Raw genomic sequence first — 12,712 nt, forward strand, 5'->3', positions numbered from 1 at the left:
TAAGATGGTACAGCTGAGAAAAATTGTATTTATGTCCAACCTAGCAAGTTCTTCCTTGGCTCAGGAGAGAAATAAGCTATTCCCTTGCATGGTATGATAGTGACGAAATTGGAGACACAGAGGAAAGCTTAAACAAAGTATATAAAAGAGGACTGTTAAACCACAAGCTTTGTGGTTAAATTCTGATTTTACTGTATCAGTGATTCACAAACTGGCTCTGCTCTGAGAAATTACATATTTAGAGCAAATATGTATTTTCAGAGAATCTCCTAATTGAATTCAGAATTTATTTACTACCTTCTCCTTTGACATGTTAAATTCTTACCATGTAGGGGAATTACTCTTGGGATCTTCCTCTCTAAACTACTTGGGACAATAATGATGAGTTCTTTGCTCTCAGCCTGAACTTAAAAAACAAATAAACAAACAAGCCACAGTGGATCTTCTGTTTGCTTAGCCCTGGCTCTCTAAAGGTATAAAAAAATAACAAATGTACTTACTTGTGTAAAATGACAGATTTTATTTCAGGTGTTGGAGACAGGGTTGCCAACTCCAGTTTGAGAAATTCCTGAAGATCTGAGAGTAGTGTCTGGGGGGAAGGGGGAGTTTGGGGAAGAGAGGAGGCTCAGCAGGTATGTGATGCCATGTCCTGTGACATCTCATCCAGGTCAAAGGTCAGCTCATCATTTCTCCCACTGAAATCCACATTTAAATTTCTTCCCTCATATTGCTCAATCAACTAAATCTTGGAAACCTTTCAGGTTTTTCTCATTATTATAAAGAAAAGTCCAATCTAAAGACCCATAGGAGGATGCCAGCTAACAACAGTAACATCCCTGTCTCAATCCCCAACCAGCCTGTAACCTTTAGAGTCTTTACTGGTAACTATCAGTTAGTTACACCTAGTTTCTATGGTTTGTCATAGATGAAATGGAAGACCTAGATTAGAGCATCCACTCTCTGTAGCCTCTTAAAGTTCCTCCAGGGGAGTGATCTCTGTCATTTGGAGATAAGGTGTAATTCTGGGAGCAGTCTAGGCTACACCTGGGGGTTGGAAACCAGTGGCAGTCTGGGGGTGGGTGGGACATGGGGATCCATTGGTGACAACATTGGCAAAGGCATGATGTCACTTCTGGGGCAAACCCAGAAACGATGTCATACCTCTCTTGGAATCACTAGAAACTATGGTAAAACCATAGAAATTCCAGTGATTCCTAGAGATGACTGATGTCACTTCTGGGGAAAACTAAAAAATGACATCATGTCATTGGCCCATCAGCAATCTTTAAATTTAGTTTTCTTCTGCCGATGCTCCATCTAGTGTGAAGAAGAGGTTGCCAGTGGAAGGTGTGTGTGTGTGTGTCTCCCAACATAGCCTGGCAGCCCTACTGACAACCCTAACAATAGAAGAGCTAGTTTTCTGTACAGTGGTATGTTTTGCAATTTCTGTTGGAGGCTTTTTCAGCCAACCCATTATGGTGTGACATTGAGATAGTAGAGTTTACCAGTGTATACCACTTCCAAACATATGCATGAAATGTCCTTCTATGTTGCACACAACTGTCGTTTGCATTACATAATTTTTGTACACTTAATGTGCATTATTCAGCCTTTTGACTATGAATCACACCGATCCATACCTCAGTTAATCAAAACACATGCCTTAATTATCTGCATTTCAGAGTACTTGTTTCAACAACAGAATAATAAACTGGGTCCTTCAGAGCAATCAAATTATACTTGAATTTAAGAATACAAAGAGTGGCATATAGTTTACACTACTGAGTGGTTCTGCTTGGTAGTTTTTCCAATCTATGACTTTTTAATAAATCCAAAGATGGTATGTGTGTAACTTTGGGCAATAAAGGGTTCCCAATAATTTTGCTAATCAACATCAGAAGTGAAGGACTCTCCTGGTGAAGAATGATCCCCCCTTGCTTACTAAGATGCAAGTCTAAAAAAATATGATCCTCAACAGTAGTAGGCTTGATTTAAATGCAGCATTGGCAGGGCCAGCTGAAGGGTGTTTGGCTCCCTAGGAAAACTATGATTTCGGTGCCGACCCCCCTCCACATTCAGTACAAATGAGCAGACAAGAATAAAGCTGTGCTGTGACACGTTTTAACGGTATTTGTTACACAGTCATGCTCCTCAATATGAAGTAAACATCTCAGCTTCTGACATGGCAATGATGCATTGTTTTAAACGTACCCTATTTGATATTTTGTAAGAAACAACATTTAATGGAGAAAAAAATTCATTTCTATGTTATTTGGCACCCCTTAGAACCTGGCACCCTGGGTGACCACTTCATTCACCAGTGTGGCCAGGTTAGCCCTGGATGTTGGCAAGGCAAAAGCTATTTCCCATGCAGGGTTCCCAACTAGGGATGCCAACCTCCAAGTAGTAGCTGGAGATCTCCTGCTATTACAACTGATCTCCAGCCTATAGAGATCAGTTCACCTGGAGAAAATGGCTGCTTTGGCAATTGGACTCTGTGGCATTGGTCCTTCCCCTCCCAAACCCCACCCACCTCAGGCTCCGCCCCAAAAACCTCCCACCGGCAGGGAAGAGGGACCTGGCAACCCTATTCCCAACTGCCCAGTGATGGTAGGCAGTTGCCTGTCAACTCACTGGGTTGCTCATTGTCCCTCAGCTGGCCAGCAGGTGGAAGTAGGCTAGCTGAGGGGGTGTGTGTGTGTGTGATCCACATGCACAATTCTGACACTTCTGGGTTTATTGGTTCTTGTAGGTTATCCGGGCTGTGTGACTGTGGTCTTGGTATTTTCTTTCCTGACATTTCGCCAGCATCTGTGGCAGGCATCTTCAGAGGAGTAACACTGAAGGACATATTACTCTTCCTACACACTTGACACTGAGAGACACTGTCCTTCAGTGTTACTCCTCTGAAGATGCCTGCCACAGCTGCTGGCAAAACGTCAGGAAAGAAAATACCAAGACCACGGTCACACAGCCCAGATAACCTACAAGAACCAATTAACTCTGACCGTGAAAGCCTTCGACAATACTTCTGGGTTTATTTTGGAAGTGCAGGTGATGCTCTAGCCCTCCCCCAAAAAACTCTATGGTTTCATAGAGTTTTTGGAGGAAATTGCAAGAGTGTCCCTGTGCGATGCTGGCACCTCTGGGGATAAACCGGAAGTGACGGAATTGCACCGCGCATGAACAAAATGCTACTAAGAAGTCCCATGCGACGCAAGCTCCCACCGGAGGCCAACTAGGACCTGGCAACACTATTTCCATGGGACTTTACACTTGTACTGAAGCTTGCTTAAGGTGGGCTGCTACACACACCAAGCAGCTATGCCAGAATCATATCTACAGGGCTACTGGTATTCAAACTAACAATGCATAGCTGTTTGCACGGGTTGCAGCATACACAATGAGGCTGGACCTGTGCAAAGTGAGACAGGGAAGTATTTTGCCTCCTCAGTTTGACATTTAAACTAGGCCTGAGGGCCCAACTGCAATCGCTTTCACTGAAGCCACTCAGCAACTGCAGAGAACTTCTTTTTAAAAGTCTGTGGGGGTCCGATTTGGATTGGGATCACAGCATGGGGGAGGAGGGGCTCCTGCTTCCACTCCACGCTGCAGTCCTGAGTTGAATCAGGCCTGCAAAAACCTTTTAAAAGACATTCTTTGCAACTGCTGAGTGGCTTCATTGAAACCGAGTTCAGTCCAAGGAAGCCGGACCCAACACATTAAAACATTCGTGCATAGTTTGGCCCTGAGTCGTTTGCATTAGGGGGACTGAAAGGCATGCTGGTCTTGATCTGCCATGCCTACATGGTGCCACTCACCTCATTTGTTCTTCTTGGCTGTGGCATGTACACAATACAGAGGAATGGTGGCTCCCATAACTGGTGTCGCCATATTTATTCACAGAGGAAACAAATATGGTTGTCGCAGACTCTGATGGCAGCAGATTGAATCAGCTAGAAGGGTCAGAAAGCAGAAGTTGACCCTGGAGCTCGGAACCCCCTCTACAGCGAGTTCAAAGTGTCTTGTTGGAGCTCTTGAAGCAAGCTCAGTTTGGGTCTTCACTGAAGTGACATTCTCAGCTTCAGTGTTTATGTACCCTTGGTTATGGCGGAGTTATATCTTTGCTAGCATCAAGTCTAATTCCCAGATAGCAACTGCTGCAAAGCATCAGTTCATTGTGCACGGCTTTAGTTTCATCTGTGCACTAAACATCGCTGATGTGCCGAAGCAGGGCTATAATTGGGTTCATTGATATGATAATATGCACTTCTCTGCTTATACTAGCCATTGAGTTTATTATTTTTCCCCCTCTCCTTGTCTTCTGGCAGATAAAGGGCAGACTATTAAGCATCTTTGTCACCTGGTCAAACTTCATTGATTGGTATTTGAAAGACAGCTGATGTTCTTTCAAAGTGATTTGACTGTGCTGTCTGCTTAATATCCGATTGCTGCATCCATGGGTACATGCCTTTTACTTTACTGAAGGCTACTATTATGGGAGCAAACATTTTACACAGTGGCATGTTGCGCGGAAGATGTTTTAATGATGTTATTCTACTTGCCTGTCATATTATGCTTGCGTTGTACGGGGAAATGGTGTTATTAAAGAGAATGACTGTCTCCTCTGAAACCAGAACTTTCTGATATTTGGAAATATATTAAATAAGCCACAAACACATACACAGATAGGATGAGAATAAACTGCTCAAGCATTTATTTGACATTTCTGCACACCATTTCTAAGCCAGAAGTACTGGGGTGAATGGCAAAGAGGAAAACAAGGAGAACGGAACATGTGGCTTCTATTCCCTTGCTGGTAATGAAACCCCTTTAATCAGTAACAATCAATGTTATTCCACTCCATCATCACCAAAGGGAACCTCCACACCCTTCCCTATGGAGATAACACGAAACTTCAATTTTCTACCATTTTAAAGCAGGTGCACTTTGGTTTCACTTACAGGAAAACCACAATATGCAGGCATTGGGTACTCCTAGGAGGCTGCATCTCCTAGAACAAAATAATCAGCTTTAAGGGGAGTTTAAAAATGGTTTTAAGAAGTAGATGGGTAGCAATTAGGGTTGCCAGGTCCCTCTACGCCATCAACGGGAGGTTTTTGAGGTGGAGCCTGAAGAGGGCTGAGTTTGGGGAGGGGAGGGACTTCAATGCCATAGAGTCCAATTGTCAAAGCAGCCATTTTCTCCAGGTGAACTGATCTCTATCGGCTGGAGATCAGTTGTAATAGCAGGAGATCTCCTGCTACTACCTGGAGGTTGGCAACCTTAGTAGCAATCTCAGCAGTAATGCAAGTGAGGGCAGGACCAGAGGGACCCAAACTCGGGTCTTCTATCCTATGGCTTCCCTCTAACTCCTGCCCATGGCCATACCTCTCAATTGCATATCTTCCAAATGAGCGAGTGCCTCACTGAAAGAGATTTACAGCTTTAAGTAAAGCTTCTTGAAATAAGGAACACAAGAGAAAGATTACACTTTTTCTAATGAAATGACACCTTATGGAGGAGGTACTTGTTGCTGGATGAATGGGAATCATAGAATCAAAGAGTTGGAAGGGACTACCAGGGTCATCTAATCTAACCCCCTGCACAATGCAGGAAATTCATAGCTACCCCCCACACCCCCAATGACCTCTACTCCATGCCCAGAAGATGGCCAAGACGCCCTCCCTCTCATCATCTGCCTAAGGTCATAGAATTAGCATTGCTGACAGATGGCGTCTGCTTAAAAACCTCCAGAGAAGGAGAGCTTACAGCCTCCTGAGGGAAGTTCATAGACGATTCACATTACAGAGTTGGAGAGACCAGGGATAACTTAGGCCAACCCAGCTATCTCCAGCACAACGACCCACTCAGTCAAGAACACCATGCATCACAGACAGCTGATACACTGTAGAAAGCTGGCTGCAAGACACAATGCTCCATATGGTACTGTCAAAGAAAACAGCTGACCTTTATACTGGAACAATAATACAACATTCAAAGATGCAGCAGAATACAGAGAAGACGTGTCCAGACACTGGCATGGGCAACCCATGACAGATTTATTAACAATTATCTGCTGATAAACCACAGCACAATTGCCTGTATTGCATAAATCAGATGAGCAATCAAGGGTTAATGTCAAGATATAACTTTAGCAAAGAATGTTCTTTTGGGATTCTGCTATGTGAATGCAAGTTGGGAGTGAGATTGAGAAAATAGCTTTGTTAAAAGGGCAGGGGTACAACCATTTCATAGTTAAAGGAAATGGTTTTCTTTATGGGATTCTGTCAAACTCCCACTAATGTGAGTAGGAGAATAGATCCTTTGGATAAGGAAGGTCAAAAAGGCACTCTACTCCCTACAAGCAAACTTTGGTTTGGCAGTTCGAAAACTTCCTCTTCCCAGAAGACTTCTTAGGATAGGGAGAATCAAGGCAGAGAAAAGCAGACTTATGAACTAGCACTGAAATAGATTTCAGGCTGAAATCTTGACCTTTCCTCTATTTCTTTGACCATTTCTCCACCTTTTAAGTGAGCCCCATCCTCCACACTTACTAAATCAAAAAACAGGGCACCAATACATCTAGCCACTGAAAAATGCCACTGAGCAGGCCAACTCTATACTATTGCACTGAGAGCTGACAGAAAATTCTGTAGCAAGTTTGAATTCCTCTTTTAGTGACACTGTATTCTACAAATTACCGTTAAACACTATTCATTTTCAGAAAACAATACCATCTTCTTAAGCTTTTAAAATATTGTTATTTTTTATTGTTCCCAACTGAACCACTTTACAAATGATATAAATATTTCTGTTATGAACAGAAAAAAAGCTAAATGAGGAGCAATGGTGTGAGAAAGTGTAGATGAATACCCACTTGCTTAGGTATGTAGCCTAGAAATGGCTCTCTTTAGATCCAATCCAAACCCTAAAGCTGTCCTGAGCAGGTCAAAGTTCAATGGGACTTTCTTCCAAGAAGGCAGGGTTAGAACTGGTGGTTTGTACATTGTATGAGAGAGTTTTCCTCGGGTTGTTTAATAAGTTTTTGTAAACAGCAGTTGAGTGGATCTTCCCAGGCCAAAAGAAAGATCTTACAACCTCCCTGTCCTCTCTCTAGTTGCAGGAGTGCTGGCTATGGAGCCGATGCTAATCTCTATGAGCAGAGAATATTTTGAGATGTGAGACACTTATAAGTACTTATTGATAGGTGTGTCCTGTATTTTCCACTAGAAGTACATAGTAACACAACAACTTTGGATTGAGTGTCTTGTCATAGTAACCCACAAGGTTTTGTATACAATCCTATCATTAGGCTGTTTAATCACAAACATTAACAAACATCCATACATCTAGCCTCAATTCTGGCCTTTGGGGAGTAGCAGAGGCAGCTATTAAGTTTCCAGGGAAAATATCGTATTAAGAGGCTTGTTGTGTGGCAGCAGTGGTAAGGCAGCAAAAAGTGAGTTGTATATTGATTCTGTTAAATGATCACAATAGGGTTGCCAGGTGCCTGCTACTGGTGGGCAAACCCCCGGTAAAGTGCCCCTCTGCCCGCCGACCAGCTGAAGGTTGGTGTGCAATTGTGCACACGCACGCCCGGGAAGCCTCTCCTCTCCCTCCCCGGGGCGAGCGGGCCACCAACTGTTTACAACCGGAAGTGCCACGTTGGCGCATCGGCACATGTGTGTGCTCGCGCACATACCCCAGAAACCTCCTGCCGAAGGTAACAGGGGACTGGCAACCCTAGTTCACAACCACAATTAAAGAAACAGCTTAATGTTCTCTGGGTTCTGTTGGACTGTGGAGCCTAGAGGGATTTAGCTTTGAGATTAGTACTACCCGATTTTGTTGCTGCATCCCTAACACATTGTCAAGTTCTATGTGTGCTAATTAACAAATATTCATGAAGGTCCTCCACTAAAGGAAACCAGTTCTCTTCAGATTTCCCTGAACTCCACTCTGCCAGGTATGGAAGGTAAAAGAGAATCGGTCAGATTCATGGATCAGCCTAACGGTGGCTACTAGCCATGGGTACTAAAGGTAACCTCCACATTCAGAGGTAGTAAAGCTCGGCATCATCAGGAGAAGGCCTCTGCCTCTGTGCCCTATTGTTAGCCCTCCAAAGTATCTGTTGGTAGGGTTGCCAGCTCTGGGTTGGTAAATACTTGGAGATTTTGGAGGTGGAGCCTGAGGAGGGTGGGGTTTGGAGAGGGGAGGGGCTTCAATGCCATAGAGTCCAATTGTGATTTTCTCCATGTGAACTGATCTCTGTCTCCTGGAGATCAGTTGTAACATCAGGAGATCTCCAGCCACCACCTGGAGGTTGGCAACCCTAACTGTTGGCCACTGTGTGAGATAGGATGCTGGACTAGATGGACCACTGGTCTGATCCTTTAGGGCTCTTCTTATGTTCTTCCCTTAGTTTGTTCTACACATGCTGAGGAATCACAGCTTACTGATGCATCTGTTGCTCTTGTGAATACTGTCTAAAGCAACACCCAGAATGTACATATGGGAAGAACTTTCTTTTTCACTCTGTGTGGATGCAGAGATGAGATGTACAACAAATATACTGTTGCTCTTAATGGCTTAAACCTCAGCTGAACACCAACGATCTCATTAGCTGTTTTGGTCTTTGCAGCTCAGTTGCACTCAAGAAGTGATAATGACAATAACATGTTCATTAAAATATAAAGGAGGGGTTAAGATCCAAGAAGACTGAAATGGTTTGTAAGGGCTTAATACTGAATTTGCTGGAGTGGGCATTTGCCCCCTGACTTCAAGAATGCAAATTCTAGAATAGAGCTTATTTATGAAAGGAAAGAACTTTGCACTAATCAAGAGCATGTAACTGGGAAGAGTTTGAAGTCTCCCTAATTTAGACTTGTGTACTAGGCAAAGGCCCTGACCTGGATAGCCCAGGCTAGCCTGATCTCATCAGATCTCAGAAACTAAGCAGGGTCAGCCCTGGTTACTACTTGGATGGGAGATCACCAAGGAAGTCCAGGGTCACTACCTAGAGGCAGGCAATGGCAAACTATCTCTGTTCATCTCTTGCCGTGGAGACTCTACAGGGTCGCCGTAAGTCAACTGTGACTTGACGGCACTTTCCACCACCACTTGGCAAAGATCCTTCTTACCCAAGCACCTTCAAACATATAAAGAGTGTGATTGCTGCATCACGGGGATGATTCCACATTTCCGGCTCCCTGCATTTGCAGTAGCAATGGAGGCTCTCACAAAGATTTTATGTGCTTTCTCCTTCTGCCTGCCATTTCTTACTCTTGCCATTGCTGGGCATTTTTAGACACAACAGCAATATATCTGTTCCTGGTAATAAAATCCCCCCTGTTGAAAAATCTGCAGGGGGAGGCAGGAGGAAAAGGTGCTGGGTGTGTGCAGAGAGGTGTAGAAATCCATATCTTCTCTTTCACTCTTCCCAAATCTGCTTTTGGTACAATTTTTCAGGAATGACCTATCAATGCAGGTTTAGGGAAATTTACAGTGGAGCCAGAGAAAACCTAGAAAATCAGCAGAAGTATGGTGATATCATGTGGCAACAAAAATTCAAATGCTGTGGATGGAGGGGGCACACCCTTTGTGGAAATAACCTCAGAAATGCCTTGGGGTTCCAGTTTTCTCTTTCCCTTTTTACCATCCTTCCGTTCCCCACCTAGTGCTGCCTCTGCTTCTAGATGTGTAACTCTAGTGTCAAGATAACGTAGCTTAGCAATGGGGACACTGACGCCTCATATATGAAACATGCAAAATGATCAGCATTTCAGAAAAACTCCAGTGACTTTTGGAAAGCCCAAGTTACTCAATGAACGGGCCAGGCATTCACAGCCAGAGCAAATTCAACATTGGTTTGGAAGCTGCAGGTACAAATGGCCATTACAGTCAGTATGATGGATAGCAGATACAAAACTGAACTGGGTAAAGTTGGATTGTAGCCTCTGCTCAGCCACTAAGCCTGGCCAAATCACTGTATCTAAGCCTGGAGTTCTCCCAGAATTACAACTGACCTCCAGACTGCAGAAATCAGTTCCCCTGGAGAAAATGGCAGGCTCTGTGGCATCACATCCCTGCCAAGTTCCCTCTCCTTCTCAAACTCTGCTCTTCCCAAGCAGCATTCCCCCCTCCCAAATCTCCAGGAATTCCACAAACTGGAGCTGGCAGCCCTACTGGTCAATGAAAAAATGGTATAACCTCAAGTAAGATGTCCTGAGCTCCTTTGAGGAAGGCAGGGAAACAAAAAGCAATCAATAAAGTAAATAAATATTAAATTGGGAACAACTATGCCTTAGATTCTTACAAACAAAAGTGATCAATAAAGTAAATAAATATTAAATTTGGAATAACCATGCCTTGGATTCTTATATATAAAATTTACTGTCCAAGCAGCTCCACAAGAGAATTAATGTGAGAAAAAATGTTTTAATAGCTATATTTTAGAGTAGAACACGTTTTTTAGAAAGGTGTTCTCCTTCTGAGAGCACAACATCTTTATCCAATTTCTTTCACTGGTTGCAACATACAGTCTGAAAATCCCTCATTTACCTATACTTTTCATGAGCCAATTAATGTTAGCATTCCATATGAAACAACACAAAGTTTTTGAGGCATCTTGTTAACCCAGAGACCTCGAGAAACTAAAGTATGCACACTGGTATCCAGATCCACAGTTTAAAGGGTACCTGAGAATTTCTACTACTACTCACAAACACAGCTCAGAAGATGTACAGCAAGGATCTAGATTGGGGAAAACAATTTGCAAAGCATCTGAGAAATTGTCAAATTCAAATTAGTTCCATAAGCACAGCACACAATGAAACAGAATAACAGCCATATTATGGTACAAGATTTGCAGTTCCCCACCTGTCGCATGCTGACTAGGAGGTCAGCTAAATGGTGATTTTGGTACTTCAGCCATTGTCCCCTGAGGTCAGGAAAGACGTTTCTGTGTCATTATGTGGGATTTCCTCTATTTTGGTAGGTAGGGCTTAAGATTTCCCTGCCCATTTCTGCCTGGGAGGTTTTGCCTTAGATTTGCTGCTCTCTAGATGCACATTCCCCCCCCCCCCCATCCAAATTCTCAAAACTCAAAAATAATCCCCCATGTAGAGTTTTGAGAATTCAGATGGGGAAAATGTGCATCTAGAGAGCAGCAAATTCAAGGCAAAACCCCCCATGCATAAATGGCCCCTATTTTCCAGGGTTAAGATGCTGTATAGTAGATTGATGACTGACAGCACAATCCTAAAGCAGGGAGAATGGACTCAGGGAGCCGACTGACGCATACATGCCAGTGTAAGGGCCAGTTATGCTGGTGCAGGCCCCCAGCACTGCTGTGCGACACTTGGGAGCTGGCACAGCTCCGCAGCGGCTGCACACTGGGGCAACTCCAGTGCTTGCTCTGCGCTGGCATCGTTGTGGGTGGAACGCATGGCGTGGCCAGAGTCAGTCGGCTTCGTGAGCCCTTTCAGTCCAGGAACACCCCCTGACAGAAGGGCAAAGTTACATCAAGAAAAAATACAGTGTAGCCCATAGGCGCCCGTTAAAGTGCAAGATCAAGTGCCCCCCCCACTGCTGCAGCCATGCCCACAAGGCTCCAAGCAGCTCAGCATGCCGACCAAGGGCACGATCAATCACCTCCCTCCTTTGCAGTGGCCAAGCTCCCGCCTCAACACCCAAACGTGGTCTCCCCAGCCCTGCAAAACCCCCAGCCAGGATGCCCCTCAACCCAGGAGACAGGGAACTGGCACGGAATGCTGTCTGATGTGGAAGAGAACATTTTCTCCTTTCTAGTGACAAATGAGCAAAGCCATTGGTTGATTCCCCAACAGGATTCCCAAATATGTACCATCATACTCTTTTAAAAATGCAACATGAGCACTGGCATTATTCCAAGAAATTAAAGCTCCCATGAAGAAATTGCTCTGCTTTCCTGTCATTTGCCAAAGGGATGGAAAAGGTTATGTTTATTTAGGATGAAGACGGACTTGTCAAGTCACTGTAAGTATGATTTGTGTGGAAATGCTAATGCCTTAGGTCTAAATGCTTTTTATTTAAAAAAACACAACTATAAACACCCTCTTGCACCCTTCCTCTGGAGGATGGAGATTGACAATAAGTGATTGACATTCACAAATGTTCCTCCAAGCAGGTTGGAGATAATTAGTGGAGCATGTAGACATATAGTCATAGGAGCAAACGGTGGCAAATCCACAAAATAATGAATCTGCAACACATTTCAAGGGCAGCTTAATTGTATGGACTCATTTTCTTTAAGAGTTCACATGTCTTGTTTTCACTGTCTTAAATTTATATTCAAAATCTTTCCCTCTCTCCCAAACATTTATTTCTAATCCACAACTGACTTACCTGTTGAAAAATTCCACAGAAGAATGAACATGAAAATTAAAATAAAAGTCAAGAAGGCTATCCTCAGGTCCACTTTGCTTGACTGTTTTGTTCATCTGTGGTGATCTTTCCCACCCATCCCCCCACCCCACAATTTATGGGGAAGGGTTGCAACAATTGTCTGACTTCTCTGCCCAGACATGGATTATAATCTTGTTGAAAGCTTTGCAGTGAAGTGCAAATTCAGGATTGGGGCCTATGACAGGGTAAAGAGCCAGCGAAGAGAGACAGCATGGTGTAGTGGTGTAGCGGTTTGGAGCGGTGGACTCTGATCTGGAGAACCAGC

This window comes from Euleptes europaea, chromosome 13, assembly GCF_029931775.1.
Source record: "Euleptes europaea isolate rEulEur1 chromosome 13, rEulEur1.hap1, whole genome shotgun sequence".
NCBI classification, from domain to species: Eukaryota; Metazoa; Chordata; class Lepidosauria; order Squamata; family Sphaerodactylidae; genus Euleptes; species Euleptes europaea.